Source organism: Oncorhynchus masou, chromosome 5 (assembly GCF_036934945.1).
Source record: "Oncorhynchus masou masou isolate Uvic2021 chromosome 5, UVic_Omas_1.1, whole genome shotgun sequence".
NCBI lineage: Eukaryota > Metazoa > Chordata > Actinopteri > Salmoniformes > Salmonidae > Oncorhynchus > Oncorhynchus masou.
This window is the reverse complement of record NC_088216.1, coordinates 2,625,327-2,633,034: the sequence shown is the minus strand read 5'-3', so window position 1 is coordinate 2,633,034 and position 7,708 is coordinate 2,625,327.

Sequence of the window (7,708 nt, the reverse complement as noted above, 5' to 3'; positions counted from 1 at the left end):
AGGTGTCTTTATTTAGACAGGGAGTCAATGCTGAGACCAAGGTGTCTTTATTTAGACAGACAGTCAATGCTGAGACCAAGGTGTCTTTATTTAGACAGACAGTCAATGCTGAGACCAAGGTGTCTTTATTTAGACAGACAGTCAATGCTGAGACCAAGGTGTCTTTATTTAGACAGACAGTCAATGCTGAGACCAAGGTGACTTTATTTAGACAGACAGTCAATGCCGAGACCAAGGTGTCTTTATTTAGACAGGGAGTCAGTGCTGAGACCAAGGTGTCTTTATTTAGACAGACAGTCAATGCTGAGACCAAGGTGTCTTTATTTAGACAGACAGTCAATGCTGAGACCAAGGTGTCTTTATTTAGACAGACAGTCAATGCTGAGACCAAGGTGTCTTTATTTAGACAGACAGTCAATGCTGAGACCAAGGTGTCTTTATTTAGACAGACAGTCAATGCTGAGACCAAGGTGTCTTTATTTAGACAGGGAGTCAATGCTGAGACCAAGGTGTCTTTATTTAGACAGACAGTCAATGCTGAGACCAAGGTGTCTTTATTTAGACAGACAGTCAATGCTGAGACCAAGGTGTCTTTATTTAGACAGGGAGTCAATGCTGAGACCAAGGTGTCTTTATTTAGACAGACAGTCAATGCTGAGACCAAGGTGTCTTTATTTAGACAGGGAGTCAATGCTGAGACCAAGGTGTCTTTATTTAGACAGACAGTCAATGCTGAGACCAAGGTGTCTTTATTTAGACAGACAGTCAATGCTGAGACCAAGGTGTCTTTATTTAGACAGACAGTCAATGCTGAGACCAAGGTGTCTTTATTTAGACAGACAGTCAATGCTGAGACCAAGGTGTCTTTATTTAGACAGGGAGTCAATGCTGAGACCAAGGTGTCTTTATTTAGACAGACAGTCAATGCTGAGACCAAGGTGTCTTTATTTAGACAGGGAGTCAATGCTGAGACCAAGGTGTCTTTATTTAGACAGACAGTCAATGCTGAGACCAAGGTGTCTTTATTTAGACAGACAGTCAATGCTGAGACCAAGGTGTCTTTATTTAGACAGGGAGTCAATGCTGAGACCAAGGTGTCTTTATTTAGACAGGGAGTCAATGCTGAGACCAAGGTGTCTTTATTTAGACAGGGAGTCAATGCTGAGACCAAGGTGTCTTTATTTAGACAGGGAGTCAATGCTGAGACCAAGGTGTCTTTATTTAGACAGGGAGTCAATGCTGAGATCAAGGTGTCTTTATTTAGACAGGGAGTCAATGCTGAGACCAAGGTGTCTTTATTTAGACAGGGAGTCAATGCTGAGACCAAGGTGTCTTTATTTAGACAGGGAGTCAGTGCTGAGACCAAGGTGTCTTTATTTAGACAGACAGTCAATGCTGAGACCAAGGTGTCTTTATTTAGACAGGGAGTCAATGCTGAGACCAAGGTGTCTTTATTTAGACAGGGAGTCAATGATGAGACCAAGGTGTCTTTATTTAGACAGGGAGTCAATGCTGAGACCAAGGTGTCTTTATTTAGACAGGGAGTCAATGCTGAGACCAAGGTGTCTTTATTTAGACAGTCAGTGCTGAGACCAAGGTGTCTTTATTTAGACAGGGAGTCAATGCTGAGACCAAGGTGTCTTTATTTAGACAGGGAGTCAATGCTGAGACCAAGGTGTCTTTATTTAGACAGTCAGTGCTGAGACCAAGGTGTCTTTATTTAGACAGGGAGTCAATGCTGAGACCAAGGTGTCTTTATTTAGACAGGAGTCAATGCTGAGACCAAGGTGTCTTTATTTAGACAGTCAGTGCTGAGACCAAGGTGTCTTTATTTAGACAGGGAGTCAATGCTGAGACCAAGGTGTCTTTATTTAGACAGGGAGTCAATGCTGAGACCAAGGTGTCTTTATTTAGACAGACAGTCAATGCTGAGACCAAGGTGTCTTTATTTAGACAGGGAGTCAATGCTGAGACCAATGTTTCTTTATTTAGACAGGGAGTCAATGCTGAGACCAAGGTGTCTTTATTTAGACAGACAGTCAATGCTGAGACCAAGGTGTCTTTATTTAGACAGGGAGTCAATGCTGAGACCAAGGTGTCTTTATTTAGACAGACAGTCAATGCTGAGCCAAGGTGTCTTTATTTAGACAGGGAGTCAATGCTGAGACCAAGGTGTCTTTATTTAGACAGACAGTCAATGCTGAGACCAAGGTGTCTTTATTTAGACAGACAGTCAATGCTGAGACCAAGGTGTCTTTATTTAGACAGACAGTCAATGCTGAGACCAAGGTGTCTTTATTTAGACAGACAGTCAATGCTGAGACCAAGGTGACTTTATTTAGACAGACAGTCAATGCCGAGACCAAGGTGTCTTTATTTAGACAGGGAGTCAGTGCTGAGACCAAGGTGTCTTTATTTAGACAGACAGTCAATGCTGAGACCAAGGTGTCTTTATTTAGACAGACAGTCAATGCTGAGACCAAGGTGTCTTTATTTAGACAGACAGTCAATGCTGAGACCAAGGTGTCTTTATTTAGACAGACAGTCAATGCTGAGACCAAGGTGTCTTTATTTAGACAGACAGTCAATGCTGAGACCAAGGTGTCTTTATTTAGACAGGGAGTCAATGCTGAGACCAAGGTGTCTTTATTTAGACAGACAGTCAATGCTGAGACCAAGGTGTCTTTATTTAGACAGACAGTCAATGCTGAGACCAAGGTGTCTTTATTTAGACAGGGAGTCAATGCTGAGACCAAGGTGTCTTTATTTAGACAGACAGTCAATGCTGAGACCAAGGTGTCTTTATTTAGACAGGGAGTCAATGCTGAGACCAAGGTGTCTTTATTTAGACAGACAGTCAATGCTGAGACCAAGGTGTCTTTATTTAGACAGACAGTCAATGCTGAGACCAAGGTGTCTTTATTTAGACAGACAGTCAATGCTGAGACCAAGGTGTCTTTATTTAGACAGACAGTCAATGCTGAGACCAAGGTGTCTTTATTTAGACAGGGAGTCAATGCTGAGACCAAGGTGTCTTTATTTAGACAGACAGTCAATGCTGAGACCAAGGTGTCTTTATTTAGACAGGGAGTCAATGCTGAGACCAAGGTGTCTTTATTTAGACAGACAGTCAATGCTGAGACCAAGGTGTCTTTATTTAGACAGACAGTCAATGCTGAGACCAAGGTGTCTTTATTTAGACAGGGAGTCAATGCTGAGACCAAGGTGTCTTTATTTAGACAGACAGTCAATGCTGAGACCAAGGTGTCTTTATTTAGACAGGGAGTCAATGCTGAGACCAAGGTGTCTTTATTTAGACAGACAGTCAATGCTGAGACCAAGGTGTCTTTATTTAGACAGACAGTCAATGCTGAGACCAAGGTGTCTTTATTTAGACAGGGAGTCAATGCAGAGACCAAGGTGTCTTTATTTAGACAGGGAGTCAATGCTGAGACCAAGGTGTCTTTATTTAGACAGACAGTCAATGCTGAGACCAAGGTGTCTTTATTTAGACAGGGAGTCAATGCTGAGACCAAGGTGTCTTTATTTAGACAGGGAGTCAATGCTGAGACCAAGGTGTCTTTATTTAGACAGGGAGTCAATGCTGAGACCAAGGTGTCTTTATTTAGACAGGGAGTCAATGCTGAGACCAAGGTGTCTTTATTTAGACAGGGAGTCAATGCTGAGACCAAGGTGTCTTTATTTAGACAGGGAGTCAATGCTGAGACCAAGGTGTCTTTATTTAGACAGGGAGTCAGTGCTGAGACCAAGGTGTCTTTATTTAGACAGACAGTCAATGCTGAGACCAAGGTGTCTTTATTTAGACAGGGAGTCAATGCTGAGACCAAGGTGTCTTTATTTAGACAGGGAGTCAATGCTGAGACCAAGGTGTCTTTATTTAGACAGGGAGTCAATGCTGAGACCAAGGTGTCTTTATTTAGACAGGGAGTCAATGCTGAGACCAAGGTGTCTTTATTTAGACAGTCAGTGCTGAGACCAAGGTGTCTTTATTTAGACAGGGAGTCAATGCTGAGACCAAGGTGTCTTTATTTAGACAGGGAGTCAATGCTGAGACCAAGGTGTCTTTATTTAGACAGTCAGTGCTGAGACCAAGGTGTCTTTATTTAGACAGGGAGTCAATGCTGAGACCAAGGTGTCTTTATTTAGACAGGGAGTCAATGCTGAGACCAAGGTGTCTTTATTTAGACAGTCAGTGCTGAGACCAAGGTGTCTTTATTTAGACAGGGAGTCAATGCTGAGACCAAGGTGTCTTTATTTAGACAGGGAGTCAATGCTGAGACCAAGGTGTCTTTATTTAGACAGGGAGTCAATGCTGAGACCAAGGTGTCTTTATTTAGACAGGGAGTCAATGCTGAGACCAAGGTGTCTTTATTTAGACACGGAGTCAATGCTGAGACCAAGGTGTCTTTATTTAGACAGGGAGTCAATGCTGAGACCAAGGTGTCTTTATTTAGACAGGAGTCAATGCTGAGACCAAGGTGTCTTTATTTAGACAGGGAGTCAATGCTGAGACCAAGGTGTCTTTATTTAGACAGGAGTCAATGCTGAGACCAAGGTGTCTTTATTTAGACAGGGAGTCAATGCTGAGACCAAGGTGTCTTTATTTAGACAGACAGTCAATGCTGAGACCAAGGTGTCTTTATTTAGACAGACAGTCAATGCTGAGACCAAGGTGTCTTTATTTAGACAGACAGTCAATGCTGAGACCAAGGTGTCTTTATTTAGACAGGGAGTCAATGCTGAGACCAAGGTGTCTTTATTTAGACAGACAGTCAATGCTGAGACCAAGGTGTCTTTATTTAGACAGGGAGTCAATGCTGAGACCAAGGTGTCTTTATTTAGACAGACAGTCAATGCTGAGACCAAGGTGTCTTTATTTAGACAGGGAGTCAATGCTGAGACCAAGGTGTCTTTATTTAGACAGGGAGTCAATGCTGAGACCAAGGTGTCTTTTTTAGACAGGGAGTCAATGCTGAGACCAAGGTGTCTTTATTTAGACAGAGAGTCAATGCTGAGACCAAGGTGTCTTTATTTAGACAGGAGTCAATGCTGAGACCAAGGTGTCTTTATTTAGACAGGGAGTCAATGCTGAGACCAAGGTGTCTTTATTTAGACAGGGAGTCAATGCTGAAACCAAGGTGTCTTTATTTAGACAGGGAGTCAATGCTGAGACCAAGGTGTCTTTATTTAGACAGACAGTCAATGCTGAGACCAAGGTGTCTTTATTTAGACAGGGAGTCAATGTTGAGACCAAGGTGTCTTTATTTAGACAGGGAGTCAATGCTGAGACCAAGGTGTCTTTATTTAGACAGGAGTCAATGCTGAGACCAAGGTGTCTTTATTTAGACAGGGAGTCAATGCTGAGAACAAGGTGTCTTTATTTAGACAGGAGTCAATGTTGAGACCAAGGTGTCTTTATTTAGACAGGGAGTCAATGCTGAGACCAAGGTGTCTTTATTTAGACAGACAGTCAATGCTGAGACCAAGGTGTCTTTATTTAGACAGGGAGTCAATGCTGAGACCAAGGTGTCTTTATTTAGACAGGGAATCAATGTTGAGACCAAGGTGTCTTTATTTAGACAGGGAGTCAATGCTGAGACCAAAGTGTCTTTATTTAGACAGGGAGTCAATGCTGAGACCAAGGTGTCTTTATTTAGACAGACAGTCAATGCTGAGACCAAGGTGTCTTTATTTAGACAGGGAGTCAATACTGAGACCAAGGTGTCTTTATTTAGACAGACAGTCAATGCTGAGACCAAGGTGTCTTTATTTAGACAGAGAGTCAATGCTGAGACCAAGGTGTCTTTATTTAGACAGGGAGTCAATGCTGAGACCAAGGTGTCTTTATTTAGACAGGGAGTCAATGCTGAGACCAAGGTGTCTTTATTTAGACAGGGAGTCAATGCTGAGACCAAGGTGTCTTTATTTAGACAGGGAGTCAATGCTGAGACCAAGGTGTCTTTATTTAGACAGACATTCAATGCTGAGACCAAGGTGTCTTTATTTAGACAGACAGTCAATGCTGAGACCAAGGTGTCTTTATTTAGACAAACAGTCAATGCTGAGACCAAGGTGTCTTTATTTAGACAGACAGTCAATGCTGAGACCAAGGTGTCTTTATTTAGACAGGGAGTCAATGCTGAGACCAAGGTGTCTTTATTTAGACAGGCAGTCAATGCTGAGACCAAGGTGTCTTTATTTAGACAGACAGTCAATGCTGAGACCAAGGTGTCTTTATTTAGACAGACAGTCAATGCTGAGACCAAGGTGTCTTTATTTAGACAGGGAGTCAATGCTGAGACCAATGTGTCTTTATTTAGACAGGGAGTCAGTGCTGAGACCAAGGTGTCTTTATTTAGACAGACAGTCAATGCTGAGACCAAGGTGTCTTTATTTAGACAGGTAGTCAAAGCTGAGACCAACGTGTCTTTATTTAGACAGGGAGTCAATGCTGAGACCAAGGTGTCTTTATTTAGACAGGGAGTCAATGCTGAGACCAAGGTGTCTTTATTTAGACAGGGAGTCAATGCTGAGACCAAGGTGTCTTTATTTAGACAGGGAGTCAATGCTGAGACCAAGGTGTCTTTATTTAGACAGTCAGTGCTGAGACCAAGGTGTCTTTATTTAGACAGGGAGTCAATGCTGAGACCAAGGTGTCTTTATTTAGACAGGGAGTCAATGCTGAGACCAAGGTGTCTTTATTTAGACAGGGAGTCAATGCTGAGACCAAGGTGTCTTTATTTAGACAGGGAGTCAATGCTGAGACCAAGGTGTCTTTATTTAGACAGGGAGTCAATGCTGAGACCAAGGTGTCTTTATTTAGACAGGGAGTCAATGCTGAGACCAAGGTGTCTTTATTTAGACAGGAGTCAATGCTGAGACCAAGGTGTCTTTATTTAGACAGGGAGTCAATGCTGAGACCAAGGTGTCTTTATTTAGACAGGGAGTCAATGCTGAGACCAAGGTGTCTTTATTTAGACAGGGAGTCAATGCTGAGACCAAGGTGTCTTTATTTAGACAGACAGTCAATGCTGAGACCAAGGTGTCTTTATTTAGACAGACAGTCAATGCTGAGACCAAGGTGTCTTTATTTAGACAGACAGTCAATGCTGAGACCAAGGTGTCTTTATTTAGACAGGGAGTCAATGCTGAGACCAAGGTGTCTTTATTTAGACAGGAGTCAATGCTGAGACCAAGGTGTCTTTATTTAGACAGGGAGTCAATGCTGAGACCAAGGTGTCTTTATTTAGACAGGGAGTCAATGCTGAGACCAAGGTGTCTTTATTTAGACAGGGAGTCAGTGCTGAGACCAAGGTGTCTTTATTTAGACAGGGAGTCAATGCTGAGACCAAGGTGTCTTTATTTAGACAGGGAGTCAATGCTGAGACCAAGGTGTCTTTATTTAGACAGACAGTCAATGCTGAGACCAAGGTGTCTTTATTTAGACAGGGAGTCAATGCTGAGACCAAGGTGTCTTTATTTAGACAGACAGTCAATGCTGAGACCAAGGTGTCTTTATTTAGACAGGGAGTCAATGCTGAGACCAAGGTGTCTTTATTTAGACAGGGAGTCAATGCTGAGACCAAGGTGTCTTTTTTAGACAGGGAGTCAATGCTGAGACCAAGGTGTCTTTATTTAGACAGAGAGTCAATGCTGAGACCAAGGTGTCTTTATTTAGACAGGGAGT